Raw genomic sequence first — 21,110 nt, forward strand, 5'->3', positions numbered from 1 at the left:
GCATACCTGAACAAACTGAGGTTTTGCCCCTTTCATATGCCGCCTGTTCAAACATGGTCGCCAGTGATTTACATTTCACAATACACGCATTAATAAAACTAGCTCCAAGACTATTTTTCTCTGCTAATTTTCCTTGCGATATTCGTTTTCAGCATACCTGAACAAACTGACGGTTCGAGTTTTCCGGGTACGGTTTTTCCGGAGACGAGTTTTCCCGGGACAAGTTTTCCGGGCACTGGTATAAGTGCTATGGGTTCATGAGAGCACATCCCATTAAAGTACTTGTAAACAGGGATGCAGCACTGAGGCGATGGGACAGACGTTGGAGATTGACCTATAGCACGCACGAGGCCTATTAGATTAGATACTCTTTTTTTGTTGTTGTTTTTGTGCTCAACGATAAAAACCGACTCCTTCATTAGTGTTTGCTTCTCATTTTCGCTTTTTCTCTGATAAGTGTTTCGCTAATGTGAAAAAGAAAACATGTTCGAACGTTTGCTAACATTTATTGGATGTGTTCCTACCAGTATTTTGCTTAATTTTCGAGTTTGGAGCGATTATCGAGTCTCACAAGATGTCTGTAAAATGTCAGACACTTCTTTATTGTTCTAACTTAAAACCGTGCGCTACTTTTGTTTGTGTTAAATAAACGTTTTAAAATAAGTTAAAACAACAAATATGATCTAGGTAGGTAGAAGAGTAACTTATCTTGCCTTTGGTAACATTCATTTTCTTATATATTTATTTGTTCACTATTTTTTCGTTTTGTTCTCTTGAATGCGAAATATTCGCCATGAAATTTCCACGGGTCACGATTATTTCGTTTTATTAATCTTAAGTTTCATAGAATAAAAAGTTCAGACACAACTTTGTCGAGCGATTTATAATCGATTTCATTTAACTTCTGTTTGACCCCGGCACGTACGATCCTTTCTCTCCTTCCCCCACTCTCTCTCTCTCTTCTTTAGCTTGGTGACAAGCGATATGCTTATGTGTGCGTGCGTGCGTGTGTGTATGTATGAGTGTACATGCGTTCGTATGTGTGTTGTCGTATTCACCAAAATTTAAAAAAATAAAAACGTTTTTCCCCGACCGGCCGGATTAGGGTTGTGAGGTGTGGTTAGAGTTCATGAAAATAAATGTTAGCAATAAAAACTTTTTAAAACCAAGTTAGAAAAAAGAAAACAATTTACTTCCCCACGGAGCCCCCGATTCTTCTTCTTTTTTTAGGCGATGTAATAAACCATATTTTTGAGTAGGGTTGCCTCCTCTCTTTATTTTGGTTTGTATATTTTTCATGTTGCAAAAATGCTCCCGGGAGATCTTTTTAGGATTCTAAAGGTTTGCTTTCTTTTACACTTTTTATTATCTTCGAAAAATGTAAAAAAAAAATGTAAACAGGCAGTTTACGATTTGAAAGGCATCATTAAAATGATAGTTCTTTCAACTTTATATTTTTATTTCGTCGTCTTCAAGTCCAATGTAAATAAGTTCTTGATGAGCCGTTACTCTTAAATAATCCAATTTACCAAATTTACACTTCTAACGATTACTATGATATTGTCCATTGACTACTGTACACACTCTAACCCTTATCCTCGAGTGGCCTCTGGGGCTTGATAAGTAGTGATTCCTATATCAAATAAAAAAAATATTTCACTACTTTGATGGTGAATCTATAGTCAGTCTGTGCTGATTTTCCTTGCGATATTCGTTTTCAGCATACCTGAACACACTGAGGGTTGCCCCCTGTCATATGCTGCCTGTTCAAACATGGTCGCCAGTGATTTACATTTCAAAATACACGCATTAATAAAACTAGCTCCAAAACTAGTAGTCAGTCTGTCTGTGCTAATTTTCCTAGCGATATTCGTTTTCAGCATACCTGAAAAACTGATGGTTGCCCCCGTTCATATATCACCTGTTAAAACATGCTCGCCAGTGATTTACATTTCAAAATATAATTTGTGTTTGAGATTAATATGTATTTAATAGTAAATTAGTAGCAAATATAATTTTGGTTTGAGATTAATATGTATTTAATAGTAAATTAGTAGCAAATATAATTTGGGTTTGAGATTACACATGATTTCATAGGAAATTACTAGCAAATTTTTTAGGTTTTAGATTAATAGTGAATTAATAGTAAATGATTAGCAAATATTTTTTGCGTTTGAGATTACGTATGATTTCATAGTAAATTAGTAGTAAATATTTTGGGGTTTGAGATTAATATGTATTTAGTAATAGTAAATAAGTAGCAAATAAAAACAAGAGGGTATGTAGTTATATATAGATGACAATCCTATAGACCAAGCCTTCTCAGATTGTATTCAATTGAAAAATTCTAAGTCCAAACAAGAGGGGATGTGGATATAGGTACATGAGAATCCTATAGACCAATGCAAGTGAACGTGTATTCAATTGAAAATTTCTAGGTAAAAGCAAGAAGAGGAACAAGTATAAAAGTAGAATAGAATCCTATAGACCAATGCAAGTGAACGTGTATTCAATTGAAAATTTCTAGGTAAAAGCAAGAAGAGGAACAAGTATAAAAGTAGAATAGAATCCTATAGACCAATGCAAGTGAACGTGTATTCAATTGAAAATTTCTAGGTAAAAGCAAGAAGAGGAACAAGTATAAAAGTAGAATAGAATCCTATAGACCAATGCAAGTGAACGTGTATTCAATTGAAAATTTCTAGGTAAAAGCAAGAAGAGGAACAAGTATAAAAGTAGAATAGAATCCTATAGACCAATGCAAGTGAACGTGTATTCAATTGAAAATTTCTAGGTAAAAGCAAGAAGAGGAACAAGTATAAAAGTAGAATAGAATCCTATAGACCAATGCAAGTGAACGTGTATTCAATTGAAAATTTCTAGGTAAAAGCAAGAAGAGGAGTAAGTATAAAAGTAGAATAGAATCCTATAGACCAATGCAAGTGAACGTGTATTCAATTGAAAATTTCTAGGTAAAAGCAAGAAGAGGAACAAGTATAAAAGTAGAATAGAATCCTATAGACCAATGCAAGTGAACGTGTATTCAATTGAAAATTTCTAGGTAAAAGCAAGAAGAGGAGTAAGTATAAAAGTAGAATAGAATCCTATAGACCAATGCAAGTGAACGTGTATTCAATTGAAAATTTCTAGGTAAAAGCAAGAAGAGGAACAAGTATAAAAGTAGAATAGAATCCTATAGACCAATGCAAGTGAACGTGTATTCAATTGAAAATTTCTAGGTAAAAGCAAGAAGAGGAACAAGTATAAAAGTAGAATAGAATCCTATAGACCAATGCAAGTGAACGTGTATTCAATTGAAAATTTCTAGGTAAAAGCAAGAAGAGGAACAAGTATAAAAGTAGAATAGAATCCTATAGACCAATGCAAGTGAACGTGTATTCAATTGAAAATTTCTAGGTAAAAGCAAGAAGAGGAACAAGTATAAAAGTAGAATAGAATCCTATAGACCAATGCAAGTGAACGTGTATTCAATTGAAAATTTCTAGGTAAAAGCAAGAAGAGGAACAAGTATAAAAGTAGAATAGAATCCTATAGACCAATGCAAGTGAACGTGTATTCAATTGAAAATTTCTAGGTAAAAGCAAGAAGAGGAACAAGTATAAAAGTAGAATAGAATCCTATAGACCAATGCAAGTGAACGTGTATTCAATTGAAAATTTCTAGGTAAAAGCAAGAAGAGGAACAAGTATAAAAGTAGAATAGAATCCTATAGACCAATGCAAGTGAACGTGTATTCAATTGAAAATTTCTAGGTAAAAGCAAGAAGAGGAACAAGTATAAAAGTAGAATAGAATCCTATAGACCAATGCAAGTGAACGTGTATTCAATTGAAAATTTCTAGGTAAAAGCAAGAAGAGGAACAAGTATAAAAGTAGAATAGAATCCTATAGACCAATGCAAGTGAACGTGTATTCAATTGAAAATTTCTAGGTAAAAGCAAGAAGAGGAACAAGTATAAAAGTAGAATAGAATCCTATAGACCAATGCAAGTGAACGTGTATTCAATTGAAAATTTCTAGGTAAAAGCAAGAAGAGGAACAAGTATAAAAGTAGAATAGAATCCTATAGACCAATGCAAGTGAACGTGTATTCAATTGAAAATTTCTAAGTAAAAGCAAGAAGAGGAACAAGTATAAAAGTAGAATAGAATCCTATAGACCAATGCAAGTGAACGTGTATTCAATTGAAAATTTCTAGGTAAAAGCAAGAAGAGGAACAAGTATAAAAGTAGAATAGAATCCTATAGACCAATGCAAGTGAACGTGTATTCAATTGAAAATTTCTAAGTAAAAGCAAGAAGAGGAACAAGTATAAAAGTAGAATAGAATCCTATAGACCAATGCAAGTGAACGTGTATTCAATTGAAAATTTCTAGGTAAAAGCAAGAAGAGGAACAAGTATAAAAGTAGAATAGAATCCTATAGACCAATGCAAGTGAACGTGTATTCAATTGAAAATTTCTAAGTAAAAGCAAGAAGAGGAACAAGTATAAAAGTAGAATAGAATCCTATAGACCAATGCAAGTGAACGTGTATTCAATTGAAAATTTCTAGGTAAAAGCAAGAAGAGGAACAAGTATAAAAGTAGAATAGAATCCTATAGACCAATGCAAGTGAACGTGTATTCAATTGAAAATTTCTAGGTAAAAGCAAGAAGAGGAACAAGTATAAAAGTAGAATAGAATCCTATAGACCAATGCAAGTGAACGTGTATTCAATTGAAAATTTCTAGGTAAAAGCAAGAAGAGGAGTAAGTATAAAAGTAGAATAGAATCCTATAGACCAATGCAAGTGAACGTGTATTCAATTGAAAATTTCTAGGTAAAAGCAAGAAGAGGAGTAAGTATAAAAGTAGAATAGAATCCTATAGACCAATGCAAGTGAACGTGTATTCAATTGAAAATTTCTAGGTAAAAGCAAGAAGAGGAGTAAGTATAAAAGTAGAATAGAATCCTATAGACCAATGCAAGTGAACGTGTATTCAATTGAAAATTTCTAGGTAAAAGCAAGAAGAGGAACAAGTATAAAAGTAGAATAGAATCCTATAGACCAATGCAAGTGAACGTGTATTCAATTGAAAATTTCTAGGTAAAAGCAAGAAGAGGAACAAGTATAAAAGTAGAATAGAATCCTATAGACCAATGCAAGTGAACGTGTATTCAATTGAAAATTTCTAGGTAAAAGCAAGAAGAGGAACAAGTATAAAAGTAGAATAGAATCCTATAGACCAATGCAAGTGAACGTGTATTCAATTGAAAATTTCTAAGTAAAAGCAAGAAGAGGAACAAGTATAAAAGTAGAATAGAATCCTATAGACCAATGCAAGTGAACGTGTATTCAATTGAAAATTTCTAGGTAAAAGCAAGAAGAGGAACAAGTATAAAAGTAGAATAGAATCCTATAGACCAATGCAAGTGAACGTGTATTCAATTGAAAATTTCTAGGTAAAAGCAAGAAGAGGAACAAGTATAAAAGTAGAATAGAATCCTATAGACCAATGCAAGTGAACGTGTATTCAATTGAAAATTTCTAGGTAAAAGCAAGAAGAGGAACAAGTATAAAAGTAGAATAGAATCCTATAGACCAATGCAAGTGAACGTGTATTCAATTGAAAATTTCTAGGTAAAAGCAAGAAGAGGAACAAGTATAAAAGTAGAATAGAATCCTATAGACCAATGCAAGTGAACGTGTATTCAATTGAAAATTTCTAGGTAAAAGCAAGAAGAGGAACAAGTATAAAAGTAGAATAGAATCCTATAGACCAATGCAAGTGAACGTGTATTCAATTGAAAATTTCTAAGTAAAAGCAAGAAGAGGAACAAGTATAAAAGTAGAATAGAATCCTATAGACCAATGCAAGTGAACGTGTATTCAATTGAAAATTTCTAGGTAAAAGCAAGAAGAGGAGTAAGTATAAAAGTAGAATAGAATCCTATAGACCAATGCAAGTGAACGTGTATTCAATTGAAAATTTCTAGGTAAAAGCAAGAAGAGGAGTAAGTATAAAAGTAGAATAGAATCCTATAGACCAATGCAAGTGAACGTGTATTCAATTGAAAATTTCTAAGTAAAAGCAAGAAGAGGAGTAAGTATAAAAGTAGAATAGAATCCTATAGACCAATGCAAGTCAACGTGTATTCAATTGAAAATTTCTAAGTAAAAGCAAGAAGAGGAGTAAGTATAAAAGTAGAATAGAATCCTATAGACCAATGCAAGTGAACGTGTATTCAATTGAAAATTTCTAGGTAAAAGCAAGAAGAGGAACAAGTATAAAAGTAGAATAGAATCCTATAGACCAATGCAAGTGAACGTGTATTCAATTGAAAATTTCTAGGTAAAAGCAAGAAGAGGAACAAGTATAAAAGTAGAATAGAATCCTATAGACCAATGCAAGTGAACGTGTATTCAATTGAAAATTTCTAGGTAAAAGCAAGAAGAGGAACAAGTATAAAAGTAGAATAGAATCCTATAGACCAATGCAAGTGAACGTGTATTCAATTGAAAATTTCTAGGTAAAAGCAAGAAGAGGAACAAGTATAAAAGTAGAATAGAATCCTATAGACCAATGCAAGTGAACGTGTATTCAATTGAAAATTTCTAAGTAAAAGCAAGAAGAGGAGTAAGTATAAAAGTAGAATAGAATCCTATAGACCAATGCAAGTCAACGTGTATTCAATTGAAAATTTCTAAGTAAAAGCAAGAAGAGGAGTAAGTATAAAAGTAGAATAGAATCCTATAGACCAATGCAAGTCAACGTGTATTCAATTGAAAATTTCTAAGTAAAAGCAAGAAGAGGAGTAAGTATAAAAGTAGAATAGAATCCTATAGACCAATGCAAGTGAACGTGTATTCAATTGAAAATTTCTAGGTAAAAGCAAGAAGAGGAACAAGTATAAAAGTAGAATAGAATCCTATAGACCAATGCAAGTGAACGTGTATTCAATTGAAAATTTCTAGGTAAAAGCAAGAAGAGGAACAAGTATAAAAGTAGAATAGAATCCTATAGACCAATGCAAGTGAACGTGTATTCAATTGAAAATTTCTAGGTAAAAGCAAGAAGAGGAACAAGTATAAAAGTAGAATAGAATCCTATAGACCAATGCAAGTGAACGTGTATTCAATTGAAAATTTCTAGGTAAAAGCAAGAAGAGGAACAAGTATAAAAGTAGAATAGAATCCTATAGACCAATGCAAGTGAACGTGTATTCAATTGAAAATTTCTAGGTAAAAGCAAGAAGAGGAGTAAGTATAAAAGTAGAATAGAATCCTATAGACCAATGCAAGTGAACGTGTATTCAATTGAAAATTTCTAGGTAAAAGCAAGAAGAGGAGTAAGTATAAAAGTAGAATAGAATCCTATAGACCAATGCAAGTGAACGTGTATTCAATTGAAAATTTCTAGGTAAAAGCAAGAAGAGGAGTAAGTATAAAAGTAGAATAGAATCCTATAGACCAATGCAAGTGAACGTGTATTCAATTGAAAATTTCTAGGTAAAAGCAAGAAGAGGAGTAAGTATAAAAGTAGAATAGAATCCTATAGACCAATGCAAGTGAACGTGTATTCAATTGAAAATTTCTAAGTAAAAGCAAGAAGAGGAACAAGTATAAAAGTAGAATAGAATCCTATAGACCAATGCAAGTGAACGTGTATTCAATTGAAAATTTCTAGGTAAAAGCAAGAAGAGGAACAAGTATAAAAGTAGAATAGAATCCTATAGACCAATGCAAGTGAACGTGTATTCAATTGAAAATTTCTAGGTAAAAGCAAGAAGAGGAACAAGTATAAAAGTAGAATAGAATCCTATAGACCAATGCAAGTGAACGTGTATTCAATTGAAAATTTCTAAGTAAAAGCAAGAAGAGGAACAAGTATAAAAGTAGAATAGAATCCTATAGACCAATGCAAGTGAACGTGTATTCAATTGAAAATTTCTAGGTAAAAGCAAGAAAAGGAACAAGTATAAAAGTAGAATAGAATCCTATAGACCAATGCAAGTGAACGTGTATTCAATTGAAAATTTCTAGGTAAAAGCAAGAAGAGGAGTAAGTATAAAAGTAGAATAGAATCCTATAGACCAATGCAAGTGAACGTGTATTCAATTGAAAATTTCTAGGTAAAAGCAAGAAGAGGAGTAAGTATAAAAGTAGAATAGAATCCTATAGACCAATGCAAGTGAACGTGTATTCAATTGAAAATTTCTAGGTAAAAGCAAGAAGAGGAGTAAGTATAAAAGTAGAATAGAATCCTATAGACCAATGCAAGTGAACGTGTATTCAATTGAAAATTTCTAGGTAAAAGCAAGAAGAGGAACAAGTATAAAAGTAGAATAGAATCCTATAGACCAATGCAAGTGAACGTGTATTCAATTGAAAATTTCTAGGTAAAAGCAAGAAGAGGAACAAGTATAAAAGTAGAATAGAATCCTATAGACCAATGCAAGTGAACGTGTATTCAATTGAAAATTTCTAGGTAAAAGCAAGAAGAGGAGTAAGTATAAAAGTAGAATAGAATCCTATAGACCAATGCAAGTGAACGTGTATTCAATTGAAAATTTCTAGGTAAAAGCAAGAAGAGGAGTAAGTATAAAAGTAGAATAGAATCCTATAGACCAATGCAAGTGAACGTGTATTCAATTGAAAATTTCTAGGTAAAAGCAAGAAGAGGAGTAAGTATAAAAGTAGAATAGAATCCTATAGACCAATGCAAGTGAACGTGTATTCAATTGAAAATTTCTAAGTAAAAGCAAGAAGAGGAACAAGTATAAAAGTAGAATAGAATCCTATAGACCAATGCAAGTGAACGTGTATTCAATTGAAAATTTCTAGGTAAAAGCAAGAAGAGGAACAAGTATAAAAGTAGAATAGAATCCTATAGACCAATGCAAGTGAACGTGTATTCAATTGAAAATTTCTAGGTAAAAGCAAGAAGAGGAACAAGTATAAAAGTAGAATAGAATCCTATAGACCAATGCAAGTGAACGTGTATTCAATTGAAAATTTCTAGGTAAAAGCAAGAAGAGGAGTAAGTATAAAAGTAGAATAGAATCCTATAGACCAATGCAAGTGAACGTGTATTCAATTGAAAATTTCTAGGTAAAAGCAAGAAGAGGAACAAGTATAAAAGTAGAATAGAATCCTATAGACCAATGCAAGTGAACGTGTATTCAATTGAAAATTTCTAAGTAAAAGCAAGAAGAGGAACAAGTATAAAAGTAGAATAGAATCCTATAGACCAATGCAAGTGAACGTGTATTCAATTGAAAATTTCTAGGTAAAAGCAAGAAGAGGAACAAGTATAAAAGTAGAATAGAATCCTATAGACCAATGCAAGTGAACGTGTATTCAATTGAAAATTTCTAGGTAAAAGCAAGAAGAGGAACAAGTATAAAAGTAGAATAGAATCCTATAGACCAATGCAAGTGAACGTGTATTCAATTGAAAATTTCTAAGTAAAAGCAAGAAGAGGAACAAGTATAAAAGTAGAATAGAATCCTATAGACCAATGCAAGTGAACGTGTATTCAATTGAAAATTTCTAGGTAAAAGCAAGAAGAGGAACAAGTATAAAAGTAGAATAGAATCCTATAGACCAATGCAAGTGAACGTGTATTCAATTGAAAATTTCTAGGTAAAAGCAAGAAGAGGAACAAGTATAAAAGTAGAATAGAATCCTATAGACCAATGCAAGTGAACGTGTATTCAATTGAAAATTTCTAGGTAAAAGCAAGAAGAGGAACAAGTATAAAAGTAGAATAGAATCCTATAGACCAATGCAAGTGAACGTGTATTCAATTGAAAATTTCTAGGTAAAAGCAAGAAGAGGAGTAAGTATAAAAGTAGAATAGAATCCTATAGACCAATGCAAGTGAACGTGTATTCAATTGAAAATTTCTAGATAAAAGCAAGAAGAGGAACAAGTATAAAAGTAGAATAGAATCCTATAGACCAATGCAAGTGAACGTGTATTCAATTGAAAATTTCTAGGTAAAAGCAAGAAGAGGAACAAGTATAAAAGTAGAATAGAATCCTATAGACCAATGCAAGTGAACGTGTATTCAATTGAAAATTTCTAGGTAAAAGCAAGAAGAGGAACAAGTATAAAAGTAGAATAGAATCCTATAGACCAATGCAAGTGAACGTGTATTCAATTGAAAATTTCTAGGTAAAAGCAAGAAGAGGAGTAAGTATAAAAGTAGAATAGAATCCTATAGACCAATGCAAGTGAACGTGTATTCAATTGAAAATTTCTAGGTAAAAGCAAGAAGAGGAGTAAGTATAAAAGTAGAATAGAATCCTATAGACCAATGCAAGTGAACGTGTATTCAATTGAAAATTTCTAGGTAAAAGCAAGAAGAGGAACAAGTATAAAAGTAGAATAGAATCCTATAGACCAATGCAAGTGAACGTGTATTCAATTGAAAATTTCTAGGTAAAAGCAAGAAGAGGAACAAGTATAAAAGTAGAATAGAATCCTATAGACCAATGCAAGTGAACGTGTATTCAATTGAAAATTTCTAGGTAAAAGCAAGAAGAGGAACAAGTATAAAAGTAGAATAGAATCCTATAGACCAATGCAAGTGAACGTGTATTCAATTGAAAATTTCTAGGTAAAAGCAAGAAGAGGAACAAGTATAAAAGTAGAATAGAATCCTATAGACCAATGCAAGTGAACGTGTATTCAATTGAAAATTTCTAGGTAAAAGCAAGAAGAGGAGTAAGTATAAAAGTAGAATAGAATCCTATAGACCAATGCAAGTGAACGTGTATTCAATTGAAAATTTCTAGGTAAAAGCAAGAAGAGGAACAAGTATAAAAGTAGAATAGAATCCTATAGACCAATGCAAGTGAACGTGTATTCAATTGAAAATTTCTAGGTAAAAGCAAGAAGAGGAACAAGTATAAAAGTAGAATAGAATCCTATAGACCAATGCAAGTGAACGTGTATTCAATTGAAAATTTCTAGGTAAAAGCAAGAAGAGGAACAAGTATAAAAGTAGAATAGAATCCTATAGACCAATGCAAGTGAACGTGTATTCAATTGAAAATTTCTAGGTAAAAGCAAGAAGAGGAACAAGTATAAAAGTAGAATAGAATCCTATAGACCAATGCAAGTGAACGTGTATTCAATTGAAAATTTCTAGGTAAAAGCAAGAAGAGGAACAAGTATAAAAGTAGAATAGAATCCTATAGACCAATGCAAGTGAACGTGTATTCAATTGAAAATTTCTAGGTAAAAGCAAGAAGAGGAACAAGTATAAAAGTAGAATAGAATCCTATAGACCAATGCAAGTGAACGTGTATTCAATTGAATTTCTAGGTAAAAGCAAGAAGAGGAGTAAGTATAAAAGTAGAATAGAATCCTATAGACCAATGCAAGTGAACGTGTATTCAATTGAAAATTTCTAGGTAAAAGCAAGAAGAGGAACAAGTATAAAAGTAGAATAGAATCCTATAGACCAATGCAAGTGAACGTGTATTCAATTGAAAATTTCTAGGTAAAAGCAAGAAGAGGAGTAAGTATAAAAGTAGAATAGAATCCTATAGACCAATGCAAGTGAACGTGTATTCAATTGAAAATTTCTAGGTAAAAGCAAGAAGAGGAACAAGTATAAAAGTAGAATAGAATCCTATAGACCAATGCAAGTGAACGTGTATTCAATTGAAAATTTCTAGGTAAAAGCAAGAAGAGGAACAAGTATAAAAGTAGAATAGAATCCTATAGACCAATGCAAGTGAACGTGTATTCAATTGAAAATTTCTAGGTAAAAGCAAGAAGAGGAACAAGTATAAAAGTAGAATAGAATCCTATAGACCAATGCAAGTGAACGTGTATTCAATTGAAAATTTCTAGGTAAAAGCAAGAAGAGGAACAAGTATAAAAGTAGAATAGAATCCTATAGACCAATGCAAGTGAACGTGTATTCAATTGAAAATTTCTAGGTAAAAGCAAGAAGAGGAACAAGTATAAAAGTAGAATAGAATCCTATAGACCAATGCAAGTGAACGTGTATTCAATTGAAAATTTCTAGGTAAAAGCAAGAAGAGGAACAAGTATAAAAGTAGAATAGAATCCTATAGACCAATGCAAGTGAACGTGTATTCAATTGAAAATTTCTAGGTAAAAGCAAGAAGAGGAACAAGTATAAAAGTAGAATAGAATCCTATAGACCAATGCAAGTGAACGTGTATTCAATTGAAAATTTCTAGGTAAAAGCAAGAAGAGGAGTAAGTATAAAAGTAGAATAGAATCCTATAGACCAATGCAAGTGAACGTGTATTCAATTGAAAATTTCTAGGTAAAAGCAAGAAGAGGAACAAGTATAAAAGTAGAATAGAATCCTATAGACCAATGCAAGTGAACGTGTATTCAATTGAAAATTTCTAGGTAAAAGCAAGAAGAGGAACAAGTATAAAAGTAGAATAGAATCCTATAGACCAATGCAAGTGAACGTGTATTCAATTGAAAATTTCTAGGTAAAAGCAAGAAGAGGAACAAGTATAAAAGTAGAATAGAATCCTATAGACCAATGCAAGTGAACGTGTATTCAATTGAAAATTTCTAGGTAAAAGCAAGAAGAGGAACAAGTATAAAAGTAGAATAGAATCCTATAGACCAATGCAAGTGAACGTGTATTCAATTGAAAATTTCTAGGTAAAAGCAAGAAGAGGAGTAAGTATAAAAGTAGAATAGAATCCTATAGACCAATGCAAGTGAACGTGTATTCAATTGAAAATTTCTAGGTAAAAGCAAGAAGAGGAACAAGTATAAAAGTAGAATAGAATCCTATAGACCAATGCAAGTGAACGTGTATTCAATTGAAAATTTCTAGGTAAAAGCAAGAAGAGGAGTAAGTATAAAAGTAGAATAGAATCCTATAGACCAATGCAAGTGAACGTGTATTCAATTGAAAATTTCTAGGTAAAAGCAAGAAGAGGAACAAGTATAAAAGTAGAATAGAATCCTATAGACCAATGCAAGTGAACGTGTATTCAATTGAAAATTTCTAGGTAAAAGCAAGAAGAGGAACAAGTATAAAAGTAGAATAGAATCCTATAGACCAATGCAAGTGAACGTGTATTCAATTGAAAATTTCTAGGTAAAAGCAAGAAGAGGAACAAGTATAAAAGTAGAATAGAATCCTATAGACCAATGCAAGTGAACGTGTATTCAATTGAAAATTTCTAGGTAAAAGCAAGAAGAGGAACAAGTATAAAAGTAGAATAGAATCCTATAGACCAATGCAAGTGAACGTGTATTCAATTGAAAATTTCTAGGTAAAAGCAAGAAGAGGAACAAGTATAAAAGTAGAATAGAATCCTATAGACCAATGCAAGTGAACGTGTATTCAATTGAAAATTTCTAGGTAAAAGCAAGAAGAGGAGTAAGTATAAAAGTAGAATAGAATCCTATAGACCAATGCAAGTGAACGTGTATTCAATTGAAAATTTCTAGGTAAAAGCAAGAAGAGGAACAAGTATAAAAGTAGAATAGAATCCTATAGACCAATGCAAGTGAACGTGTATTCAATTGAAAATTTCTAGGTAAAAGCAAGAAGAGGAACAAGTATAAAAGTAGAATAGAATCCTATAGACCAATGCAAGTGAACGTGTATTCAATTGAAAATTTCTAGGTAAAAGCAAGAAGAGGAGTAAGTATAAAAGTAGAATAGAATCCTATAGACCAATGCAAGTGAACGTGTATTCAATTGAAAATTTCTAGGTAAAAGCAAGAAGAGGAACAAGTATAAAAGTAGAATAGAATCCTATAGACCAATGCAAGTGAACGTGTATTCAATTGAAAATTTCTAGGTAAAAGCAAGAAGAGGAACAAGTATAAAAGTAGAATAGAATCCTATAGACCAATGCAAGTGAACGTGTATTCAATTGAAAATTTCTAGGTAAAAGCAAGAAGAGGAACAAGTATAAAAGTAGAATAGAATCCTATAGACCAATGCAAGTGAACGTGTATTCAATTGAAAATTTCTAGGTAAAAGCAAGAAGAGGAACAAGTATAAAAGTAGAATAGAATCCTATAGACCAATGCAAGTGAACGTGTATTCAATTGAAAATTTCTAGGTAAAAGCAAGAAGAGGAGTAAGTATAAAAGTAGAATAGAATCCTATAGACCAATGCAAGTGAACGTGTATTCAATTGAAAATTTCTAGGTAAAAGCAAGAAGAGGAACAAGTATAAAAGTAGAATAGAATCCTATAGACCAATGCAAGTGAACGTGTATTCAATTGAAAATTTCTAGGTAAAAGCAAGAAGAGGAACAAGTATAAAAGTAGAATAGAATCCTATAGACCAATGCAAGTGAACGTGTATTCAATTGAAAATTTCTAGGTAAAAGCAAGAAGAGGAACAAGTATAAAAGTAGAATAGAATCCTATAGACCAATGCAAGTGAACGTGTATTCAATTGAAAATTTCTAGGTAAAAGCAAGAAGAGGAACAAGTATAAAAGTAGAATAGAATCCTATAGACCAATGCAAGTGAACGTGTATTCAATTGAAAATTTCTAGGTAAAAGCAAGAAGAGGAGTAAGTATAAAAGTAGAATAGAATCCTATAGACCAATGCAAGTGAACGTGTATTCAATTGAAAATTTCTAGGTAAAAGCAAGAAGAGGAACAAGTATAAAAGTAGAATAGAATCCTATAGACCAATGCAAGTGAACGTGTATTCAATTGAAAATTTCTAGGTAAAAGCAAGAAGAGGAACAAGTATAAAAGTAGAATAGAATCCTATAGACCAATGCAAGTGAACGTGTATTCAATTGAAAATTTCTAGGTAAAAGCAAGAAGAGGAACAAGTATAAAAGTAGAATAGAATCCTATAGACCAATGCAAGTGAACGTGTATTCAATTGAAAATTTCTAGGTAAAAGCAAGAAGAGGAGTAAGTATAAAAGTAGAATAGAATCCTATAGACCAATGCAAGTGAACGTGTATTCAATTGAAAATTTCTAGGTAAAAGCAAGAAGAGGAACAAGTATAAAAGTAGAATAGAATCCTATAGACCAATGCAAGTGAACGTGTATTCAATTGAAAATTTCTAGGTAAAAGCAAGAAGAGGAGTCAAGTATAAAAGTAGAATAGAATCCTATAGACCAATGCAAGTGAACGTGTATTCAATTGAAAATTTCTAGGTAAAAGCAAGAAGAGGAACAAGTATAAAAGTAGAATAGAATCCTATAGACCAATGCAAGTGAACGTGTATTCAATTGAAAATTTCTAGGTAAAAGCAAGAAGAGGAACAAGTATAAAAGTAGAATAGAATCCTATAGACCAATGCAAGTGAACGTGTATTCAATTGAAAATTTCTAGGTAAAAGCAAGAAGAGGAACAAGTATAAAAGTAGAATAGAATCCTATAGACCAATGCAAGTGAACGTGTATTCAATTGAAAATTTCTAGGTAAAAGCAAGAAGAGGAGTAAGTATAAAAGTAGAATAGAATCCTATAGACCAATGCAAGTGAACGTGTATTCAATTGAAAATTTCTAGGTAAAAGCAAGAAGAGGAACAAGTATAAAAGTAGAATAGAATCCTATAGACCAATGCAAGTGAACGTGTATTCAATTGAAAATTTCTAGGTAAAAGCAAGAAGAGGAACAAGTATAAAAGTAGAATAGAATCCTATAGACCAATGCAAGTGAACGTGTATTCAATTGAAAATTTCTAGGTAAAAGCAAGAAGAGGAGACAAGTATAAAAGTAGAATAGAATCCTATAGACCAATGCAAGTGAACGTGTATTCAATTGAAAATTTCTAGGTAAAAGCAAGAAGAGGAGCAAGTATAAAAGTAGAATAGAATCCTATAGACCAATGCAAGTGAACGTGTATTCAATTGAAAATTTCTAGGTAAAAGCAAGAAGAGGAACAAGTATAAAAGTAGAATAGAATCCTATAGACCAATGCAAGTGAACGTGTATTCAATTGAAAATTTCTAGGTAAAAGCAAGAAGAGGAGTAAGTATAAAAGTAGAATAGAATCCTATAGACCAATGCAAGTGAACGTGTATTCAATTGAAAATTTCTAGGTAAAAGCAAGAAGAGGAACAAGTATAAAAGTAGAATAGAATCCTATAGACCAATGCAAGTGAACGTGTATTCAATTGAAAATTTCTAGGTAAAAGCAAGAAGAGGAACAAGTATAAAAGTAGAATAGAATCCTATAGACCAATGCAAGTGAACGTGTATTCAATTGAAAATTTCTAGGTAAAAGCAAGAAGAGGAACAAGTATAAAAGTAGAATAGAATCCTATAGACCAATGCAAGTGAACGTGTATTCAATTGAAAATTTCTAGGTAAAAGCAAGAAGAGGAACAAGTATAAAAGTAGAATAGAATCCTATAGACCAATGCAAGTGAACGTGTATTCAATTGAAAATTTCTAGGTAAAAGCAAGAAGAGGAACAAGTATAAAAGTAGAATAGAATCCTATAGACCAATGCAAGTGAACGTGTATTCAATTGAAAATTTCTAGGTAAAAGCAAGAAGAGGAGTAAGTATAAAAGTAGAATAGAATCCTATAGACCAATGCAAGTGAACGTGTATTCAATTGAAAATTTCTAGGTAAAAGCAAGAAGAGGAACAAGTATAAAAGTAGAATAGAATCCTATAGACCAATGCAAGTGAACGTGTATTCAATTGAAAATTTCTAGGTAAAAGCAAGAAGAGGAACAAGTATAAAAGTAGAATAGAATCCTATAGACCAATGCAAGTGAACGTGTATTCAATTGAAAATTTCTAGGTAAAAGCAAGAAGAGGAACAAGTATAAAAGTAGAATAGAATCCTATAGACCAATGCAAGTGAACGTGTATTCAATTGAAAATTTCTAGGTAAAAGCAAGAAGAGGAGTAAGTATAAAAGTAGAATAGAATCCTATAGACCAATGCAAGTGAACGTGTATTCAATTGAAAATTTCTAGGTAAAAGCAAGAAGAGGAGTAAGTATAAAAGTAGAATAGAATCCTATAGACCAATGCAAGTGAACGTGTATTCAATTGAAAATTTCTAGGTAAAAGCAAGAAGAGGAACAAGTATAAAAGTAGAATAGAATCCTATAGACCAATGCAAGTGAACGTGTATTCAATTGAAAATTTCTAGGTAAAAGCAAGAAGAGGAGTAAGTATAAAAGTAGAATAGAATCCTATAGACCAATGCAAGTGAACGTGTATTCAATTGAAAATTTCTAGGTAAAAGCAAGAAGAGGAACAAGTATAAAAGTAGAATAGAATCCTATAGACCAATGCAAGTGAACGTGTATTCAATTGAAAATTTCTAGGTAAAAGCAAGAAGAGGAGTAAGTATAAAAGTAGAATAGAATCCTATAGACCAATGCAAGTGAACGTGTATTCAATTGAAAAATTTCTAGGTAAAAGCAAGAAGAGGAACAAGTATAAAAGTAGAATAGAATCCTATAGACCAATGCAAGTGAACGTGTATTCAATTGAAAATTTCTAGGTAAAAGCAAGAAGAGGAGTAAGTATAAAAGTAGAATAGAATCCTATAGACCAATGCAAGTGAACGTGTATTCAATTGAAAATTTCTAGGTAAAAGCAAGAAGAGGAACAAGTATAAAAGTAGAATAGAATCCTATAGACCAATGCAAGTGAACGTGTATTCAATTGAAAATTTCTAGGTAAAAGCAAGAAGAGGAGTAAGTATAAAAGTAGAATAGAATCCTATAGACCAATGCAAGTGAACGTGTATTCAATTGAAAATTTCTAGGTAAAAGCAAGAAGAGGAGTAAGTATAAAAGTAGAATAGAATCCTATAGACCAATGCAAGTGAACGTGTATTCAATTGAAAATTTCTAGGTAAAAGCAAGAAGAGGAGTAAGTATAAAAGTAGAATAGAATCCTATAGACCAATGCAAGTGAACGTGTATTCAATTGAAAATTTCTAGGTAAAAGCAAGAAGAGGAACAAGTATAAAAGTAGAATAGAATCCTATAGACCAATGCAAGTGAACGTGTATTCAATTGAAAATTTCTAGGTAAAAGCAAGAAGAGGAGTAAGTATAAAAGTAGAATAGAATCCTATAGACCAATGCAAGTGAACGTGTATTCAATTGAAAATTTCTAGGTAAAAGCAAGAAGAGGAGTAAGTATAAAAGTAGAATAGAATCCTATAGACCAATGCAAGTGAACGTGTATTCAATTGAAAATTTCTAGGTAAAAGCAAGAAGAGGAGTAAGTATAAAAGTAGAATAGAATCCTATAGACCAATGCAAGTGAACGTGTATTCAATTGAAAATTTCTAGGTAAAAGCAAGAAGAGGAGTAAGTATAAAAGTAGAATAGAATCCTATAGACCAATGCAAGTGAACGTGTATTCAATTGAAAATTTCTAGGTAAAAGCAAGAAGAGGAGTAAGTATAAAAGTAGAATAGAATCCTATAGACCAATGCAAGTGAACGTGTATTCAATTGAAAATTTCTAGGTAAAAGCAAGAAGAGGAGTAAGTATAAAAGTAGAATAGAATCCTATAGACCAATGCAAGTGAACGTGTATTCAATTGAAAATTTCTAGGTAAAAGCAAGAAGAGGAACAAGTATAAAAGTAGAATAGAATCCTATAGACCAATGCAAGTGAACGTGTATTCAATTGAAAATTTCTAGGTAAAAGCAAGAAGAGGAGTAAGTATAAAAGTAGAATAGAATCCTATAGACCAATGCAAGTGAACGTGTATTCAATTGAAAATTTCTAGGTAAAAGCAAGAAGAGGAACAAGTATAAAAGTAGAATAGAATCCTATAGACCAATGCAAGTGAACGTGTATTCAATTGAAAATTTCTAGGTAAAAGCAAGAAGAGGAGTAAGTATAAAAGTAGAATAGAATCCTATAGACCAATGCAAGTGAACGTGTATTCAATTGAAAATTTCTAGGTAAAAGCAAGAAGAGGAACAAGTATAAAAGTAGAATAGAATCCTATAGACCAATGCAAGTGAACGTGTATTCAATTGAAAATTTCTAGGTAAAAGCAAGAAGAGGAACAAGTATAAAAGTAGAATAGAATCCTATAGACCAATGCAAGTGAACGTGTATTCAATTGAAAATTTCTAGGTAAAAGCAAGAAGAGGAACAAGTATAAAAGTAGAATAGAATCCTATAGACCAATGCAAGTGAACGTGTATTCAATTGAAAATTTCTAGGTAAAAGCAAGAAGAGGAACAAGTATAAAAGTAGAATAGAATCCTATAGACCAATGCAAGTGAACGTGTATTCAATTGAAAATTTCTAGGTAAAAGCAAGAAGAGGAACAAGTATAAAAGTAGAATAGAATCCTATAGACCAATGCAAGTGAACGTGTATTCAATTGAAAATTTCTAGGTAAAAGCAAGAAGAGGAGTAAGTATAAAAGTAGAATAGAATCCTATAGACCAATGCAAGTGAACGTGTATTCAATTGAAAATTTCTAGGTAAAAGCAAGAAGAGGAGTAAGTATAAAAGTAGAATAGAATCCTATAGACCAATGCAAGTGAACGTGTATTCAATTGAAAATTTCTAAGTCCAAACAACAGGGGATGTAGATATAGGTAGATGAGAATCCTATAGACCAATGCAAGTCAACGTGTATTCAATTGAAAATTTCTAAGTCCAAACAACAGGGGATGTAGATATAGGTAGATGAGAATCCTATAGACCAATGCAAGTCAACGTGTATTCAAATGAAAATTTCTAAGTCCAAACAAGAGGGGATGTGGATATAGGTAGATGAGAATCCTATAGACCAATGCAAGTCAACGTGTATTCAATTGAAAATTTCTAAGTCCAAACAAGAGGGGATGTGGATATAGGTAGATCAGAATCCTATAGACCAATGCAAGTCAACGTGTATTCAATTGAAAATTTCTAAGTCCAAACAAGAGGGGATGTGGATATATGTAGATGAGAATCCTATAGACCAATGCAAGTCAACGTGTATTCAATTGAAAGTTTCTAAGTCCAAACAAGAGGGGATGTGAATATAGGTAGATCAGAATCCTATAGACCAATGCAAGTCAACGTGTATTCAATTGAAAATTTCTAAGTCCAAACAAGAGGGGATGTGGATATAGGTAGATCAGAATCCTATAGACCAATGCAAGTCAACGTGTATTCAATTGAAAATTTCTAAGTCCAAACAAGAGGGGATGTGGATATAGGTAGATCAGAATGCTATAGACCAATGCAAGTCAACGTGTATTCAATTGAAAATTTCTAAGTCCAAACAAGAGGGGATGTGGATATAGGTAGATGAGAATCCTATAGACCAATGCAAGTCAACGTGTATTCAATTGAAAATTTCTAAGTCCAAACAAGAGGGGATGTGGATATAGGTAGATGAGAATCCTATAGACCAATGCAAGTCAACGTGTATTCAATTGAAAATTTCTAAGTCCAAACAACAGGGGATGTGGATATAGGTAGATGAGAATCCTATAGACCAATGCAATTCAACGTGTATTCAATTGAAAATTTCTAAGTCCAAACAAGAGGGGATGTGGATATAGGTAGATGAGAATCTTATAGACCAATGCAAGTCAACGTGTATTCAATTGAAAATTTCTAAGTCCAAACAACAGGGGATGTGGATATAGGTAGATGAGAATCCTATAGACCAATGCAAGTCAACGTGTATTCAATTGAAAATTTCTAAGTCCAAACAAGAGGGGATGTGGATATAGGTAGATGAGAATCCTATAGACCAATGCAAGTCAACGTGTATTCAATTGAAAATTTCTAAGTCCAAAAAAGAGGGGATGTAGATATAGGTAGATGAGAATCCTATAGACCAATGCAAGTCAACGTGTATTCAATTGAAAATTTCTAAGTCCAAACAACAGGGGATGTAGATATAGGTAGATGAGAATCCTATAGACCAATGCAAGTAAACGTGTATTCAAATGAAAATTTCTAAGTCCAAACAAGAGGGGATGTGGATATAGGTAGATGAGAATCCTATAGACCAATGCAAGTCAACGTGTATTCAATTGAAAATTTCTAAGTCCAAACAAGAGGGGATGTGGATATAGGTAGATGAGAATCCTATAGACCAATGCAAGTCAACGTGTATTCAATTGAAAATTTCTAAGTCCAAACAAGAGGGGA

Source organism: Euprymna scolopes, chromosome 46 (genome assembly GCF_053919585.1).
Source record: "Euprymna scolopes isolate OS-2025 chromosome 46, ASM5391958v1, whole genome shotgun sequence".
In the NCBI taxonomy this organism is placed as follows: domain Eukaryota; kingdom Metazoa; phylum Mollusca; class Cephalopoda; order Sepiida; family Sepiolidae; genus Euprymna; species Euprymna scolopes.